The sequence below is a fragment of the Falco punctatus genome (assembly GCF_963210335.1).
Source record: "Falco punctatus genome assembly, chromosome: 7".
NCBI classification, from domain to species: Eukaryota; Metazoa; Chordata; class Aves; order Falconiformes; family Falconidae; genus Falco; species Falco punctatus.
Window position 1 is genome coordinate 18,941,997 of NC_137587.1, and position 18,857 is coordinate 18,960,853.

At 39.8% G+C, this 18,857-nt stretch overlaps 1 long non-coding RNA gene across 3 annotated transcripts in view; it reads right to left on the reverse strand.

Annotated features, from left to right (window-relative positions):
• LOC308067526 overlaps positions 1–18,857 on the reverse strand; it is a 163,323-nt gene continuing 144,466 nt past the window's right edge. For all 3 annotated transcript variants that reach the window (XR_013929632.1, XR_013929633.1, XR_013929634.1), the window contains one exon: positions 1–18,857. This exon is cut by the window's right edge. This is a non-coding gene — a long non-coding RNA (uncharacterized lncRNA).

An 18,857-nucleotide genomic window follows, 5' to 3' on the forward strand; every position in this document is an offset into this window, starting at 1 on the left:
AGGGCATGCACTCCCTCTCCTCTTCTTCTTCCCCCTCTCTCTTCCTCAGCTGCTCTCTCTTCATTGGTTGCCCAACCACTTAACAGAACTAGCCACAGCTGCACCTTATCTACACCTGCCAACCCACAGCTGTATATTAATATTAATTAACCCAGATTCATCCCTCTACAGTTTGTGGATTAGGTTTTTTTGTTTAAAAACCTTATCAGCTTTTTCCATTCTGGCTGGCTATGAATGACATCCACATTTTTGTTTTCAGGCGCCCAAGGACCAGTACTGGAAGATGCACGCAGAGTAAGAAATATACTTCTGAGAAAAAAGCAACATTGCAAAAGCAAACTACCTCCACCACTTGTGTCATCCCCCCGTCCCCCGTCTCCCCCAAAGAGTTCCTAGCAATCAGAGTGAGAAATATACCACCACACATTTGTCATACACAAATGTCATAAACAATGTCAGGCATATCACAGTCCAGAATTTTCCCTCTGGAGTCGTGCATACGCATACCTAAGCACACAGTCAGAACGTCAGTTGATACCATGATTACAGTTATCACAAGCCCTGACTTGGATGCACTGTCTCAGAAGTTTGATGGGCCAGGCTGTGGCTTGGAGCTGTGTTTCAGTACCTGGACTGTTGCAGGGCTTTCAGAAGTGAATCAGGCTACATCAGATGAAGAGATGACTTTGCTTTCTGGCTGGCTTATTGTGCTGAGGGGAACAGCAAGGGAAGAGGGAGTCACAACTCCTCCCTCTTCTTTTTTGCTGATACAGGAGGAAGTTGTGCCACATACGCTGCCATACAAATGACTACAGATGAGGACAGTCTGAAAAAACAAGGTAGAAATCAGGACATTCCTGTCGCTTTTTGTGTATGGTTATATGCCTTGTATCGTAATTTTACCCTTCCTGAATCCAATTTCTATTAGACATTTATTATTTATTTCTGGTCTGAAACTATTAATCTAAACATTTCAAATTTTCGTAAATATTTTTGCTTAGACTTAACAGCTAGCCACTTTATTGATTTTGTTGTATTCCTCTTATGAGACCCCCTCACACACCTTTCTCACTAAATATGTGCAGGGCTCTTGCAGCAATTCTGACCTCTGTGAAATAAACCCATGTCCAGTTTGCTGTAGCAGTCACCAAGTTGCCTAGTGGATTACTGCTATTAAGGGGGTAAATTTGGTGTCTTGGCAGTAAGTTAAAGTATGGTTTGGCAAATATATTTAGGCTTTGATGCTGTGAGTTGTCCTTTCCAAACAAGTTTCTGGGTGGTATTTTAAAGTTATGCTGTCTGCTGCTGTTTTCCTGGATATGATAACACTGCAACATGTCTGTTTTGTTAGAGGCCATGCCTTATGAATACTGAATATTTACTGATCTCTTCTTATGACCCTTTTTTTCCCAGAAGTGGAAATGACAACAAATGAGCTCACGCTGCAAGGACTCAAGTACCTCAAGGTACCTCGGAGCACAGCCAGGCCCCGGAGGGGAGGGGACCGAGCCCAGGATGGGAACCGCCAGCAGGGAACAGCTCACCCTCGTCCTCTCCCATAACTGACCCTTGGCCTTCTGGCTGGATGGCTGCTGGAGCCTGGAAACGCCATTTCCACGCTCTCAGTGGAGGGCTCAGGTGTGAAACTGCGTCACTCACTGCTTTTTAAGGAGAACTTTCCTTCATTTCTGCCAGGGACTGCAGATGGGGAGCGGCGCCCTTGGCCCGGGCACTGCCCTGGCACATGCCACCACAGCCCTATGGCTGACTGCTGCCCGAGGGCCTTGGCCCAGCTCAGTGCATGGCGGGCACCCAGCTGTCAGCAGGGGGTACAGGGGGCAGGCCAGGAGCCTCAGAGCTGCCCCTTGCCCTCAGGGCACCCCCACAGCAGCGAGGCAGGGCTTCCCCCCAGAGCTCCTGCTGCCTCTGGGCCTTCTGGGCATTTGGCCTCCCTGCCAGCACCACTTGCAGGCACAACAGGGCCCCTCATGCGGCCGGTGAGGAGCAGGATCCAGGAGCCCAAAATACAAATAGGAAGGCTGCACCAATTCCATGTCAGCATTCGCTGAAATAGACATGATGGAAATAGCACCTTCTCTTATGTTCAGACCCACTGTGCTTGCCTTTGTAGCTTTGGGAAACCCTTCTCACCTTCCCAATAAAACTTCCACTTGCAGTATGACAAACTTGCTCAGCTAGTCCTCAGGTTGACTAAACACTAAAATACTTGATTTTTTTTCTTTGAGTCCTGCCTGTTTCAATTTTATACGCTGTCTTCTGGACAGATGAGACAACGTAACTCTCCAAATAAGTCTTCACTTATTTTTGTGCATCCAATGTCTGCCAACAAAAGATTGCACATGTTCCTTCAGCTAGGTGAGGCAGCAGTCTCAGGTAGAGGAGGCTGAGGTTGCAATGTAGTGTGCTGGACCAACACAGAATCTTGAATTTCAGCAGTTAAGAATAGCAGAAATTTTGCTTCAGAAATTGACATTCAGGGGAAACTTTGCTTTGCACAGCAGCTGCAGCCATGAATCTCAAACCAGAGGCAGAAAGAGGGGAGGTAAGGTATCCACATGAAACCTCCTAGGAGTCAAGATAATGGCATTTCTGAATAAAAAAAGAAAACAATTAAATACAGTCTTTTTCAACCCAGATCTTCAGATTTAGCTTTAAAAGCACTCCATCAGACAGATTCAATATTTTGCAACAAGGCAAATTTTTTTATAGAAATCTTTGTAAAAAGGTCAGTTTAGAAATATGGAGGTAAAGAAACCTCCATCCTGTAGTCAGTTCAGATATTCAAATGGTCAGCTCAGGGATTAAATACAGGAAATGCTTATGTTTTGAGCCTCTGAAATGTGAGGTACAGCCTCACTTTAGTAGCATACTGATGATTTGTGTTTACATTTTCAAAAAATGCAACAAAATATGATTTTCAAAGGCTAGATGCTCTCTGCCTTTCTGGGTAAAGTTTGAGCTTACATCTTGTGTAACGGTGTCTTGTGAGTTTAATTTTCACATGCTATTCTTAAATGTACATACATTTACAGCTGTAGAAGTGTGTGTGTGTGTGAATTATAAAGTTCAATGCAAATTTTAGCACAATTCCAGCAAGATTTACATAAGACCAAGTCATACCAGGATCCAGCAACTTGAAGCTTCAAGGAACTCTGGGGAAGTTCTTTTCCCCATTTCGGCTGCTGCAGCTCATGAGCAACTTGGTTTTCCTTTGCAAAGTTCATTCCTTACTCTGCCAAAAGACTGTTGGCAAACATTTTTTTACATCAAACAGACAGTCTGTAATTAAACACTTGTAAATGGCTGAACTCAGTGAGTTATGAATGCTCTGGGACATATAAACAATCCTACAACAAGAATTGCTTCCATAATTTGAGTCAACAAAGTGAATGAGTTCTAAGCACAATTTAATAAAGTCAGTAAGACAACATAGCTACACTTCACTCTCATTAAAATGGTCTTATGAGAATACGGTACTTTCACAATATCTTTTAAAAGGTGGGGAAATCATCAAGAAAGGATGATTTTTCATGTTTTCACTCAAGATATGAAAGTTAATGTACCTCAAAGCACAGCTTAGGCTAAAAAGCAGTTGTGAAACCTATAGAAAACACCACTAATTTTTCTGGAGGCAGGATCTGAATATTTTGTTGTTTTTTTTTTCCCTAGAGATAATACTAACCCTCATTTCTGGAGATTCTGAAAGACCATTCCATTCCCCCTCTTTAATTCTTCAAGTGCTGGAACAACTTGTATTAGTAGGTCTGTGGTAAGGTTGGCCAGCTGCTAACTTTTTGATCATGATTTTGTCCTGTGCACTGTAGAAGCTTTGCAGCAACAGATGAAAGACACAAGGAATTTTTACACTATTTGGCTGAGAATTGGACTGAAGCATTTGTGGGTTCTGTGCCATGATAACACAGCTAGGTTGCTTTTTGCATCCAATACTGTCTTCACATTGTAAAGGTCTGTAAGTGCTGGACCAGGGGTTTCATCTTGGCTAGTCTGTAGCATATTTAGCAATATGTTGTATTGCACAAGTCTAAGTCTCCCATACCGATTCTAGTCTCTGAGCGGCTTTCCATCAGTTTGAATTCTAATGAGGTATTGACTGTGGTCTATAGGTGTAAATGTAAGCATAATGCACTTGCACTCCCTAGGAAAGCAACATGACTCCAGCCTGAGTACGCAGCAGGTCATGTAGCAGCAAGCTTGAAACAGGTTGGGAAGTGTTGAATATTTGGGTTTGATTTAAAAAAAAATATTTTGACATTTCTGAACTGATTTTTTTTCTAAACATATTGGGCTCTGAAAATGCCAATTTGGGATGAAAATAGTTTTGAAAATATCAGCCTTTTTCCCTAGGAAGGAAATTTCATCTGTCAACTAGCTGTACCATCCAAAACTAGTCAAGGGCAGAAATAAGCAGAAAACACATGTCCTAAATAGGTACCTCTGTGTCTATTGCTGAGCCCAAGGAGTTTAGCTCAAATGGGAACCATTTGGATTGGGCTGTTTGCCTTTTTTTTAATGGCCTAAATTTGCAGCAGTAGCCATGACTATCATAACAAAGAAAAACATGAAATTGGACTCAGAATTAGTACATTCTGTCTGCTCATGAGGGAGAAGTCCAACCCAAACCTTCACTCCCAAACACATGCTAAATTTTCAGGAGGTTTGACTGGGGATTCATAGCTTCTAGCTCAAGTTCATCTCTGCTACCAGTAATTATATCAGATATGGTTATGACAAACAACCTGCAGGCTTCCATATTTCTCTAGCAGGTTTAAGTTTACACCGCTTTGGAGTTATTCAGTTACAAAGAAGGAGAGAGAAAGTTTCTTTAAGCCAAATTCTTTGTCCGCATAATTTTGGCTGCATCAGGGGCTTCTGAATTAGCTTTTGTAGTTAGCCCAACAGGTCATGCTGCTCTATTCTCTGACTTTTCCTTAACTAGCAATGATCATTGACAGTTGTTCAGTCAGGAGGGAACCTGCTTTGTCCTTTCAACCCAGTGGCAGCAGCCTCCGCTGAGTGTTTGTCTCCCTCCTATTCCTAATGCCAGGGCCTGTACAGTGCCCTGTATGGGTTTCAAGATCAGCGCTCTGTTCAGTAGTTGCAGCAGAGGACTTCTGCCCCAGCCACATGCAGATATTTACATTCCTTGTTTATTAATGCACTGAATAGCAACTAGAAGAATAAAAGTGTGTGACTCACCATCCTGCTTGATCTTTCCTTAAGGTAAGGAAATGTTTTTTCTGCCTATCAAGTAAAAAGAGAGAGAATATGAAAGAACAAACAAAATAGAGTAGACGTGACAACATCACATAATGGGTCTGTGAAAGTAAATATGCTAATATAGTATTGCCTCCCTTCTAAAAGGTCAGGCTTTGATCTTAGACACACACAGCTTTAAAATTTCTCAACATTGCAGCTGAAAGTGATAGGCAATAGACCTTCTGCTTGGGAAGGAGCCTGCTCTCTCTCCTCCCTTCCACTCCTTCAAGGTCTTTTCAAGGTAGTTTTGTAGTTACCTCTGTTGCTGTTAGATTAATCCTTTCACCTCTACCTGTTAGGCCTCTTTGCTTTCTTCTCCCACTTGAAACAGTAAGTACCTTTGAATAAGGCTTTCTTGTTTTACAGTAGGGTTAACATTTGGACTGGGGAAATACTTTAGGCAGAAGATTATTGCTAACAATACTTATTTTCTGAAAGAAAAGTAGTCTGTTTCTTGGCAGCACCATCTGTGAGAAATGGGATCCTCCCAAACATTTGGGAAAAATCCCTACTGCCAGCTCCCACACATCACATTACTTTTCCCTCTGCAATGTCTCTTAAACCAATAACTACATGTGAAGATGCAGAAACCAACGGAGTCAACTGCAAATCTTAGTCATGTACTCACCATCCTGGATGTGAGAGCCATAGCACCGACAAAGTGCCAGGAACCTGGAGGCATGTGTGCCTTACTGAGGTTCCCAGTGTGGGACCCTATGGCTGTCCGGGTATCATGCATTTATGTAATAGCCTGGCACTGCTAGACTGTTCTTAACTGCAGAAAGCTGTAGGAAGAGAGTTATTACACATGGGAAGAACGATGGGAAAAATGGATGACAAATCTCATATTAAAATGCAGGATGATATTACATGGATTGGTGGCATCAGCACATTAAGCCTGTAGTACAACATAGACTTGAATGTGCCGAGCTCTTTAAAGAAGACTGCTAGAGTGTTTCTGTGCATACTGTCTGATACTCTTCCATTCTGTGCATTAATTATTTTTCTGTATTCAAGGAACAAAGGGAAGTAAGCCACAAGTTTTTTAAGCTTGAAGGGAGGCAGGGACAGAGTGTACCCTCAGCAAGTTTGCTGAAGATACAAAACCAGGAGGAGTGGCCGATACCCCAGCAGGCTGCGCTGCCATCCAGCCAGAGCTGGGCAGGTTGGAGAGCTGGGTGGAGAGGGACCTCACGAAGTTTGGTGAAAGCCAGTGTAGGGTCCTGCACCCGAGGAGGAACAACCCCCCACACCAGTACAGGCTGGGGGTGACCTGCTGGGGGCAGCTCTGCGGAGAAGGACCTGGGAGTTTGGGTGGGCAGCAAGTTGCCCACGAGCCAGCAGTGTGCCCTGTGGCCAAGATGGCCAGTGGGACCCTGGGGGGCATTAGGGGCAGCGTGGCCAGCAGCAGGTTGAGGGAGGTGATCCTGCCCCGCTGCTCTGCTCTGGTGAGGCCACATCTGGAGTGCTGGGCCCAGTGCTGGGCTCCCCAGTTTGAAGCAGGGAACTGCTGGAGGGGATCCAGCAGAAGGCTACGAAGATGATGAGGGGACTGAAGCATCTCCTTTATGATGGAAATCTGAGAGAGCTGGGCCTGTTTAGCCCGGAGGAGACCAAGAGAGGATCTTATCAATATCTACGAATGTCTTAAGAGGAAGTGTCAAGAGGATGGGGCCAGACTTTTTTTCAGTGGTGCCCAGTGACAGGACAAGGGGCAATGGGCACAAACTGCAGCACAAGAAGTCCATCTGAGCATAAGGAAAGAATTATTTACCTTGAGGGTGACACAGCACTTTGACAGGCTGCCCAGAGAGGCTGTGGAGTCTCCTTCTCTGGAGATATTAAAAACCTGCCTGGATACAATTCTGTGCAACCTGCTCTACGTGAACCTGCTTTAGTAAGGGGTTGGACTAGATGATCTCCAGAGGTCCCTTCCAACGCTGACCAGTCTGTGTTTCTGTGATTCTGTGAAACAGGTGAACTATGCAGGAAGGAGAGAGATGATGTTCACAACCACAGTATAGCCTCCTCTCTCTCAGCGCTATCCCCTCCAGCTTAAAAAGCACTCAAAAAAAATTAAAAGGAGCTGCAGGAACTTTAGGTGCCAAAGAATTAATTTTCTATGCAGAATTTGAAGAAAAAAATGCAAATGGAATATTTGGAAGGCAAGTTCTTTTCAGCTTTCCTGAGAAACAGGGAGAAATGGAGCTTGAACTTCTTCCTTAGAAATGCCTCTTCTGTGAGGCATCAGAGAAAATTTTAAGGGACAAATTGGAGCTGTGATGGATGACTTGTGGTTGTGACTTTTCAGTGGAGAGGAGGAAAGGATGTTTTTAATTTCAGGTTCATGGAAAAATCTCATAAAAGAAGGAAAAGGGTGGTAAACATGAACATGAAATGACTCAGGGGATTTAAAATGCAATGCAAAGTCTAAAAATGTGACTGGTGACAACCAGGCAGACAAACTATAAATATAAGTAGTCATGAGAAGCTGGCCTGATATTAATGGCTTTAGGAATCTGAGGGGGAAAAGTACATTACATTCGAGGTGTTGAACCCAAGTCCTAAATACATTCTTGATAGACTCACTGGGTTACATATTTCTCTCACTATTTTTATAAATTTCCTTTCCAGAAAAGTCTGTTCTGGACAGCATGTCTGACCTCCTGCATAACTTGGGCCATACAGTTTTACCCTGTCATTTCTCCATCAAATCCAAATACTTGCAGTCAAATTTCACAAATGCAGGCCATCTTGTATAGAACACTTCAGCTGATGGTTAGCAGAGCTGTAGCCAGTTGTATTTGCTGTTAAAAATTTCCACTCTGTTTCCAAGTTGAAACAGCTTCAGCTGCCAGCCATTGGGCCTTCATAAGCCTTTGACTACTAGATTTAAGAGCTCTTCAGTCTCAGTTATTGACCTTTCTTTTTGATGTACTATCTCTCCGCATTCCATCCACAGAATGTAAATGCCAGTGCAGACTAGGTTATGGGAGGAGAAACCTCCTCTGCTCACACAGGTGTCCACTGTTTGGCATTCTGCAATATCTGGTTCAACAGACAGATAAAGTAAGCTGAAGAAGGTGATGGTTTGGGGAATAGAACTGCAGTGCATAGCAATGTTTTACCTACTGAAATGTGACTCCCATGAGGGTTAGTGATGTTTCTGGAACAAGACAGACCTTCCCTATAGACTTCCTTTATATGAAACATAGCTAATAATAATTATTTAAAATCAGCAAGGGGATTTTATTTCTTTGACAAACTATGCTATGCACCTCTATACGTGCCTATCACTAAAAAACAACTTCTAAAGATCAGTGAGAGAAAGGAAGATTTATCCAGGTCCAAACATCTTTTTTTCAGACTTGTTTAAAACTTTAGTTGTAACTTTGCATTTGGCATAGGTTTGGAATCAAACTTATTTTACACAAACCATAAGTTGCCCTATGATCTATCAAACTGCAGCACAGGCTGATTTAGGATTGCAGTCATGGTAATTTGAAATAATTTTTCTGGTTTTGTGCAAGTTTCCTGGTTTTACCTTTCCAAAACTGAATATAAAGAGTTTCATATGACCAAAGCTTTTTCTTTTTTTTTAATGAAATTTGCATCAACCTCAGAAATAAATCTACTTAAAAGATACAGTTCTAGTTTCAGCCACATATATTAAAGTTTTGATACTACAGATTTTTCCCCCTGAGCAGCATTATAGTTCTCCTGTCTGTATGGCAATTCTTCAAAAAGAAACATGCCTGCTTTTTTTTCCAGAATCATACTAGGAAGACGGGTCACATCTGACAGGAGTATTTTCATCTTGCTCTGTAAAAATGGCTGGTATTAGTATAAATTAATTACCATGAGCTTATTAACATGCCTGGCTCAGGTACTGCAGACACTGCAGCCTGGACAGATGCCTAATGACATGCAGCCATGATTCCTGACAAATTTGTACACAGCCACAGATGAGTCTGAAAAAATGTATAGTGATGAATTCCTGCAGCTGGGTAGAGATAAAAATTAAAAGTAGAACCTTAAGAAGAACAGGCAACATGACATGTATAAAGTTGTTTTGGTCATCTTCACTACTAATAGCAAGCATTATCTGGATCTATGAATCAGATTCTGTGAAATCATTCTCACTTTTTTAAGGGGAGGTATCTTTGAAGTTCTTCTCATCACTAAAGAGGATTTCTGCTCTATGGGTTTCATTATTGGAAGGTGCCTCCTGCAGGAACTTTTCATTATTCACCCCTCAGTACCCCCTACAAGATCTTCCCATCAGCATGTTACCTATTGTCACTTTTCCCATAGAATGGAATGGGGGCAGGGGAGAAAGTCCTCCGCTGCTGAAGGTAATCTGCCCATGTTCTGCACCAGTAACATCATACTGTACTGTGGGCAAATTGCTCTTATGGAGTATATAAGATAATAGAATTAAATCAGATTAATATGGTGGTAAAACATTTCACATCAGTTTTTTATTAATTTAAAATCTCTCTTGTGTCATCTTCTTCTAGAACTGTTTTAAGTGCTCAGATTGCTGGAAATCCTTGACCTGTATGCTCATTGCTTGTCTTCCTTAATGCTTTGGCAGAGTTGCTACAGAAAAGTCCTACAGGAAAAGCACCATAAGCACTTTTGCATGCCCTGTTTATTGATTCCTTATTGATTATGGACACAAATAGAGATTATTACCATGTTTGTTTACAGTGGTAACTGCTTGCTGGCCAGTCATTGATTCTCGCTACTACTTATTCACTTGATAATCCAAAAGGAAACAAAAGAAAACTGTTCAGACATTTCAGCTTTATATAACTGCACTTTCATTGCCATAAGAACTAAACAGGAATTCTTTCAATATATGCCAGTGAAAAAAATTACAGCTTTTGAGACTGTCATTTTTGAATCACCAGCCATCATGGTTTCAATGAACTCCCCCCAGGCTGCTGCTCTGACTGTATGTGCAAGCTCAGCATGAGGGAATTCCAACCATACTGTCTCTTTTGAGCCCCTCTGCAAAGGGATCCTGGCAATCAGCAGGTCTTTTGCTTTCTTCCTCATATGTGTATGCTGTAAGCAAAAGAAATTGCTTTAAAAGCTTACCAAGATTTCTCTTCCTTCTTTCTACCTCCCCTCACACAGTCCTGAATACATGGTAGAAGACACACACAGAGGTGTGATGCTGATGTCAGAAAAAAAGACATCAGTGTTTATTGTGAATTACTCTCCCCTGCTGTTTAGCAAATCACTTAAGGAGCTGATCTTGATTTCTTCACATGGTTTTGACTTTTTTTCAGTATTTGCCTGGAAAATTATCTGGGACAATTTCTGATCTGCTGCTGTTTGCCCTGATGGCTCACTACTTATCCTTTGATTTGTATAGCTGGCCACTTAATTAATGAAAGCCTATTTTTTCTGGCTGAACAAAATAACAGATATATTCTGGAGAGGAATTTTGAAGTGAATAAACAGGTGGGGTAAAATTTAAGGAACTTGTTGGGTTGCTGCAGTATTATTTTTACTTATTACTCACAAATCTCAGTATGGCACTGTAAGTAAAATCAAATGGTGCTGCTGCTTTTTATTCATGACAACATTAACAAATATGAAAAGGAAGGGGTTTTTTTTACTGTAACTTTATCATCTCTAGCCAAAATACTATTCCTTCACTGCCAATCAGCATTTGCAACTGGATACTTCTGGGATGAGCTTGTTGGAGAGGCATGCTTTGCAGTTGAGAAGTATAAAATAAATACAGAGGATATGCTTCTGAGTTATCTGAAGAAACAATAATAGTTCCTTCTTGGACTTTCTTCATGGGATGTGGAGCTTTTGTTAGTTGTCTCACAGCCTGAAGGTTGTTGAATGGGCTGGTTTTGATCCTCAGTCACACCCCAGCACCTTCCAGTCAGGATTAGAATCATGTCAGCTACTTTCTTAGAATTGCTCTTGGCTGTGTCTTGCTTCATACTACTATTTATCAGGAAGGCACTGTCATCCACCTGTTTGAGAAGTGAATGACTTTTCATTGTTGTAGTCACAAATACTCACAAGTTCCCACAAATATTGGTGTTACTTGTGCACTCTCTTCTTTATCATGCAAATAGGAGAAAGGCTTTGACTCCTGTTCCTTTAGAGGCCTTCTAGTCTGGCAAATCTGAATTTGCTTTATTCAGCCCTTACAATCAGAATGCTCATTAAATCCTCGAATGTGCTCAGCTGGAGTAAGTATTTTCAATTGGTGTTTTTTCTAAGAACTGCTGTATTTTAATTCTCCTTCCTTTCTGAGGTTCTATCATCCCATTAAATTTCTACTTTCATCCTGACTAGGTTAACTGGACAGTCTCAATCAATCTAGTCTCAACAGCCTACTTGGAAGCCAGCAGCTGAAATTCTGGTTGGAAGCAAAAGTCCACTGTCTACAGGAATGGTCCTCTGTTCTAGCAGTGCTTTTTCATCTATTTTAATTGTTATTGTGTGTAGGGGGGGAACCCTGATATTCCTCTTGTTTATTTTTTCCCTCTTATGCACAGGATTTGTGTGAAAGATGACAATCTTTTTTTAATTATTATTGAAGAACATGCTGACAGCTTCTTTGCCATTCCAACAATAAACCACCATATCTTCTGTTCTCTCTTGGGGAGGCATTTCCTCAGTGTGATTCTGTATTCCAATCCAGGAGGAGGATGTGGAGCCTTTGGCTCTTAGTGATGCTTGGTAAATACTCACTTGAGAGAGTTTCTTTTCACTTTTGAGTTCTTTATGCTCTACATAAGATTTCATGGTGATCTCTTTCAGCTAAGAAATTATCTTGAACACATTGACATTAGAAGCCTTGCTGCTGAAAGTTTATTGAAATACAAACACTAATGTAAGATTGTGCCTTCTCTTTGACACTGTAGCTGTGGAATATCCACAGGAATGCCTATCAAGCAAAGGTGCCAGGAGGGTATAGACAAATCAAAATGTGTTAGACATTCAAAGAAACTCCTCTGGCAGAAACAGAAAATATATACAGGAAATATACACATTAGCTAAACAGCAACATAGAAACATGCAGGACATGGTAACATTACAAACAGCAGAGCAGCTATACTGGACATAATGGAAGGAGAAACAGCACTGGTGGCCTTTTTCCTCACACTAAAGTTGTCAAAAAGAACTGACTGATGTTGAAACTGTTCTAAAAAAAGCTTGGATTCAATAAAACAGGACATTGTGGTGAAATTTTATTTTATTGACAGTACTTTGAAATGCTTAAATAAAAAAAGTTTCTGGCTTCAGAGAACATTTGACAGAGCAAACTAACATTTTTAGTTTTAATGTCACCTGAGATATTTTAATGGAAAACACAGTAACCAGGACATTAGCTCCTACTACTTTATCATAAGGAAACCTCAAGTTAGGAATAACTCCTAACACTTTACCGTAAGGAAACATCAAGTTTTTAGAACACTATGTAGCTCAAAAGCAATTATTGGATGTTCTGCTGGGTTTCATTTAATCCCTGGTTGGACTTGTTCATCTCCATTTAGTAGAACTATACAAACCAAACATAAGCAAGGGATGTACTATGATTACTATGCTAAGCCAAGGGGTTTATTTTTATCCTGTTTTCACTCTCTCTTTCTTAGATATACACATTGCCCCAGCTTAGACAAGTGAACACTTCAGTGTAAGGGCCTTTCTTTTTTTATAGCTTGGTATATTAATTTTTTTTACCTATTTTGATGGATATTACAGTAATACATACATAAATACTCCTTGCTCAAAGGGAATAAAATGTAACAAAAGAAAACATTACGCCATTTGTCTCTCTTCTCCCTATTTAGTTAAAATATTAATTGTTTGTACTGCTGAGCTTCCTAGGTACTCCTGAATTTAGCCCATGGGCCCACTATGTTAAGTACTAAACAAACATATAGTAAGACTGTCTCTGCATCAGAATTTAGGGCTGGAGCCAAGTGCAGGGAAATCCAATAAACTGGGATTTATTAAATAATAAGGCAAATTAATCTTTTCTTAAACCATTGTACATTTTAGCTGGTTTATATTTTTAATTTAAATTACAGTTTAGTTTAAATAACAGTTCTGGAACAAAAAGCCGAATTTCACCAAAGGTCTGGAAGCATACAGAGGAAATGGCAGTGACCTCTAGCACTAACACTGGTAACACAGGGTGGGGAATGAGCGTAAAGAAAAAGCTAAGTCTCATACACAAACAGAACAACACTGGAAACAACACTGGATCTGAGGTGGCAAAGAGGGAAGAATGGGGAGTGTGTGTGTGTAGGTTTTGTTATTTGATTCCTTCTGTATTCAAAGCAACATGACTGCACTTTCACAGTAGCCAGAACTGTTGGGAAGGAATGAAAGAAATGGGTAGCCACTACTGTCGAAGAAAAGGGTGATAACACATTTATAACGCTGCCAAAAATGCTCTGTCGATAAAGAGCTTTTCATGCACATTTGATATTTCTGCCCCCTGAAGAAAATACACCAGTAACTCTCTGAATGGAAATGTTCAGTTTTCTAAGCTGAAAGAATTCGTAAATATACCTTTATGACTATTTAGAAATTTAATGGAAGCAGTAGTTTTCCACAGACATGAAAGATGATGCTGTAAAATCAGGGCTTATTTTATTTTTCCGATTATATTTGTTAAGTCAAATTTGAATAGTCAAAGCATTTTGGAAGAAGATTCAAGTTGCTAAATAACATGAATTATTATTTTAGTCAGTTTGCTGAGAAAAATAAACTTTATTGCAGATCCATGGTATTACAGTCAAAAGCTTAGAAAAAGTAGTAAAAATCTGACTTTTTGGAATAAATTCCACCTTATTTAAATAATTTCCACTTTATTGAATTAAAAAAAAAAAACAAAACCACAAATAAACCAAAGCAAAACAACAAAGGAAGGAAAAAAAATCCTTTCTGCCTTGTTGATGTAGCTACCAAATGTATGCGCTGTATTCATGCAATTACATCATTGGCAATCTATTACGTGAGACCTCAGCGTGTTCCAGTCCCGGTCGTGCTCAGGGAAAACAAGCACCATGTTCACATGCGGGTATTGTCCATATATGACTGGAAACCCCAGCGTGTGCAGGCTCCCGGCCGGCCACCGCACGGGTGCAGCTCAGCCCTCAGTACATAACTCAGACAGAGCTGCCACAGCTTGCTCTGCCAGGAGCTTTCCTCCGGGAATGTCAGGAATGCCCTCAGCATTTATTCAGCAGGAAGCTATTGGCTGAAGGCACAGGGCAGCAATTGTATGTGTTTCTTTAAGAGGGAAATTTGGGTCTCTTCAAAACAGAGATGTGCTGCTTAGTTAAGTGGGTAGATGATGTTTTGTTTCCAATGATATTAAGTCCTTTAAACAAGTGATCAGCTTTTGTATATCTATTTGTATTGGTTGTTTCTTGTGTACAAACTAATGTATTTTAGCCCCACTGTAGCAGCTTTCTATTTCTGAAATAATTTTAATGTATTTGAATCTAACAATAGTAATAATGACAAATTATTTTTTCTTGGAGTCATCTTGGAGGAATGGCAGTTCAGAACGGTAAGAAGTGATAAGTTTAAAGACCAATTTTTTACCGGCTTGCTGTTAAAAACAATCAACATAATGAGCGATTCATGTATGTGCATGGTTCTGGACAGTCAGTAGTGAGGAAGAACTACAAATTTGCTTCTGAGACCGTGTTATGATCCATTCAGAATGTGAACATGACTTGAAAGCAAAAAAAAGAAACAAAAATTTTAACCTTGTTTTTTTGAAGAAATGTTTGTATTAGTAAATGGCTGGATTAAGTCAACAAGAGATGTAAAACTTTGAGGCTGCCCATAAACATCTCTATTAGGAAAGTGCTCAAAGAAATGCAAATAAATTTTCAGCGTCTTACAAAAGTGCGTTCCTCTGGCTTGCTCAGGGCTTATTACTGTAAGTGCTGAGGACTCCAGCCTAAAGGCACTAGTCCCATTAACTTCAGTGACATTAATTATGTGTGTAAATCTAAAGAAGCTCCAAAATTTCATGAAGTTTTGCCACCTTGCAAGTTCAGGCTTTTGCAGCACCTACAATGCACGCTATAGTGTATATGTACAGCCCAGGACGCAGAGAGAACTGGATAAACTATTGGCCAAAACCAGGTTTTCTGTCCTTTTCTGAGCTGGCATTACCCACAGAGAGATTTTATGAGTTAAGACCATATCTAAAAGTAGTAGTTTGTGATGCACATATACATTGCTCCTTTCCCATCTGAGTATGTGACATGCACTTCTAGCATATCATGTCTTACTGCGATGGGACACTTATAGTCAGCTTACGTGGTTTTTGTTGTCTGTTAGGTTGTCTGTTGTCTGTTAAGTTGGCTCCCAAGCCTGAAAAAAGATTCTGCATAAAAAACCCATAATACTCCACCATAATCTCTGCATGAATGTATCTTTAATTATGCATTTAACAACTGGAATATATGGATAGGATAGCAGAGCACAGCTATACTGCCTAAAGCGGGTTGCTGCTGCAACTGCCTGTTTGCAACTGCATGATGTTTTGCTTCCTTACTCTGCAACTTCTAGGCTGGTGTCAAATTCAGGTGTTTCCTCCCTTGCATTTAAATCACAAAATACCCACAAAAGAGTCCACAAAATGTCCAGTGAAGATTCAGATATAATAAAACTTATGACTGAGCTGAAATGGTTTAACTGGAATAGCTGTTTTCTTCAATTTCTAAAAAAAGTATTACCTAGGGAAGAAACTGGCAGTACAGCTGTTCTCACATAAATCCTATGCACCTTTACATAAATATATTTCTTACATTTAAACATATATGTGTTAGTGAGTGTATGCAAGCATTTTTCGGTGTTAGCATATTTCTGTGTGTAGAGTATAGCTGAAAGGAGATAGATCACATTTTAGAGGCTTTTACTTTACCACAGAAGCAATATATAGTGTTATTTGCTTATACAAACTGTGACCCAAGATCTGACCTAGGGTTAAAACTTCACTGAATATCCCGATATCTAAACAATAGCTTTAACTGGTCTGATACACTGCCAATACCTCATAAAGTGACTGGAAGCCAGATATCCACCAGATTAGCCAAAGGGTGTGTAAAAGCCCAAACATAAATGAAAAAAGTCCATTTTGCTATTAGTCAGTAGCATGACATTACAACACATATACATATAAGTATATAAAATGCATATACAATATACATAAACAGAAACATATGTATGTATGTATTGACTGTAAAGATTACAGTTCCAATTTCTGTATGGCCATTGGTTTGAGGAAATTGATTCTTACTCCTAGGATGAAAGTATGTATGTCACATCTCCACCAGAATTCTTACTAAAAATTTCTGATTTCACTGTGTTTTCTCTGAGACAGTAGACAGTAGGCCATTAATGATTAAAATTTCACTAACTAGACCACTGAAATAATCAAATGTTCCTTTATTGTTAACTTTTGTTTAGTTTGACAGACCAAAAAGAGGCTTGAGGGAACTGGTATTTTTATTTACTTATTTATGAGAGTAGAAGCCAGGTTACACCATCTTTGCAGTCTCTCTTTTCATTGGTAGAAATTCATGTAGTTTATCATTTGTTAATAGAATGGTGAAGAGTTAACACAGAATCCTTTATAGCAGAATAGTCTCATGTGTTTTTTTTTATTTTCTGGTTGGGAAACTGACAGAAAGATTACCGCTGGCATGTTATTAAAAAGTCTGATGTGTCTTTGAAGTGAAGTGCAGCCTCTGTCATCATCTTTTACCAAATAACAGTACAAATCTTGATTAAACACTTTTCATGATTTTTCTTTTAATAAGTTTCACTTTTAGACAAGGAAAAAAGAATGCAAGGTAATTATTTCAAAAGATAAAATACCATATGCTATTTTGCAGTAACTGTATGGTAACTCTAAGGGAACACGTTAACTTTGCAGGAAACCAAAGTAACTGAGCAATAAATTGTGTCATCACTATATCTGTTATCTCTTGATAAATATGAAAATAATATTGCAAGGATCTCAGCAGACATATTATTAATTGAATAAAGTGAAATATGTACAAGGATTGATGCTTCATTTTGCATTTTCTTGTGTTAGCAAGTTGCAAGGTTTTATATTTACCATAGTTTGCTGTTGCAGATCTAACCATCTCCTTATAATTTGGGAAGAGAAAGAGCTGTCTATTCCTTTTTGTATATGTCTGCACTAACATCCACGTGTATCAAGTGCCTTATTATTCCTGTAGTCTTTCTCAATCAGCTGCTCCTGGCTTCTGATCAATATAGGTTGGATATTAATTCTGTATATTGGTAAGAAGTGTTATCTGCTTTGTTATGTACAGAAAGACATTGATGAACAGGGAAAAGGAAAAGAGAGAATGTTGTTGCGTCCACCCATATGCTAACTGCACAAGGTGCCAGAGTTTTTGTTGGGCTGCTTTGGCCACATGTCCATCCAGCTTGCACCCTCCCAACATTCTGGCTCAGTTGTATTGGCAATACAGCAAAGAGAAGATAACAGAGTCCAGCAGTTCCAGAGATGCAGCTTTAGGATTGTTTAACATTCTTAATATAATTGAGACAGAAAACAAGTGTCATTACAGGAACAAAAAAACTGGAAAATGTTCTAGGTTTGAAAGTAGTTCCAGTGTATAGGTTTCTTAAAGGTCAGGCAACACACACCTTACGTACTCATGCATGTAACTGTAAGATGAACAAAGAAATACAGACCTATGTAGGTGAAAAGAATGTATGGAGTTCATCTAGTCCATCGTACTGCTCAGAGCAGGCCCATTGTACAGTACTTTTTGGCAGCATCAGCAAAGTATCCTTTAAATAAGGCTCGAAGACCACTTCTATGTCAGACCAGTTTTGTAGAGTATAAAAGGGTAAAATATTTTCCCCATAGTCCAGGGATCCAGAGAACACAAGGATATTACTGAAGTGTTACAATACTGACAAGGAGTAAAACGACTGAGAAATTGCTACCGCTACCACATTGCTTCTGAGCTACAATATAGTAAGTAGGTAAAAGAACAGTTTAGCCTGTGTCCAGGAATAGTATCCAAGCCAACAGTAAAAATATAGAAGCTCCTACTGTTTGTTTAAAGGCAAAACAACAGGCAAACCACATAACATCAGCCTCCCCATGTACCAGATGAAGCACAAGTTGTGACTACTTCAAAAACCCAAGGGATACCTCAGCTACATAAAAATAACTATCCATTCTACAGTATAGATTATTTTTATACCAGCTGACAGAATTAAAATAATCTATGCTGATTTTGGGTAGGACAGTAACATTTTTCATTGTTTAGGAATGTTTGGGATACACTAATAATGGGAGAAATCCAGATGATCTTAGACACTGGCGTGGAATAGTTTGTTATAGGCCTTTTATAGATTTGGCTGCTTCTCTTCATGTAGTAAATGACAAAACCAAAAAGGTCTGGAACACAGATCTGAAAAATGCCTATTGCCTTTAACTGTTGGTTGGGTACAACGACACAAGAAGATATAAAGAACTATAAACCATCTGCTTT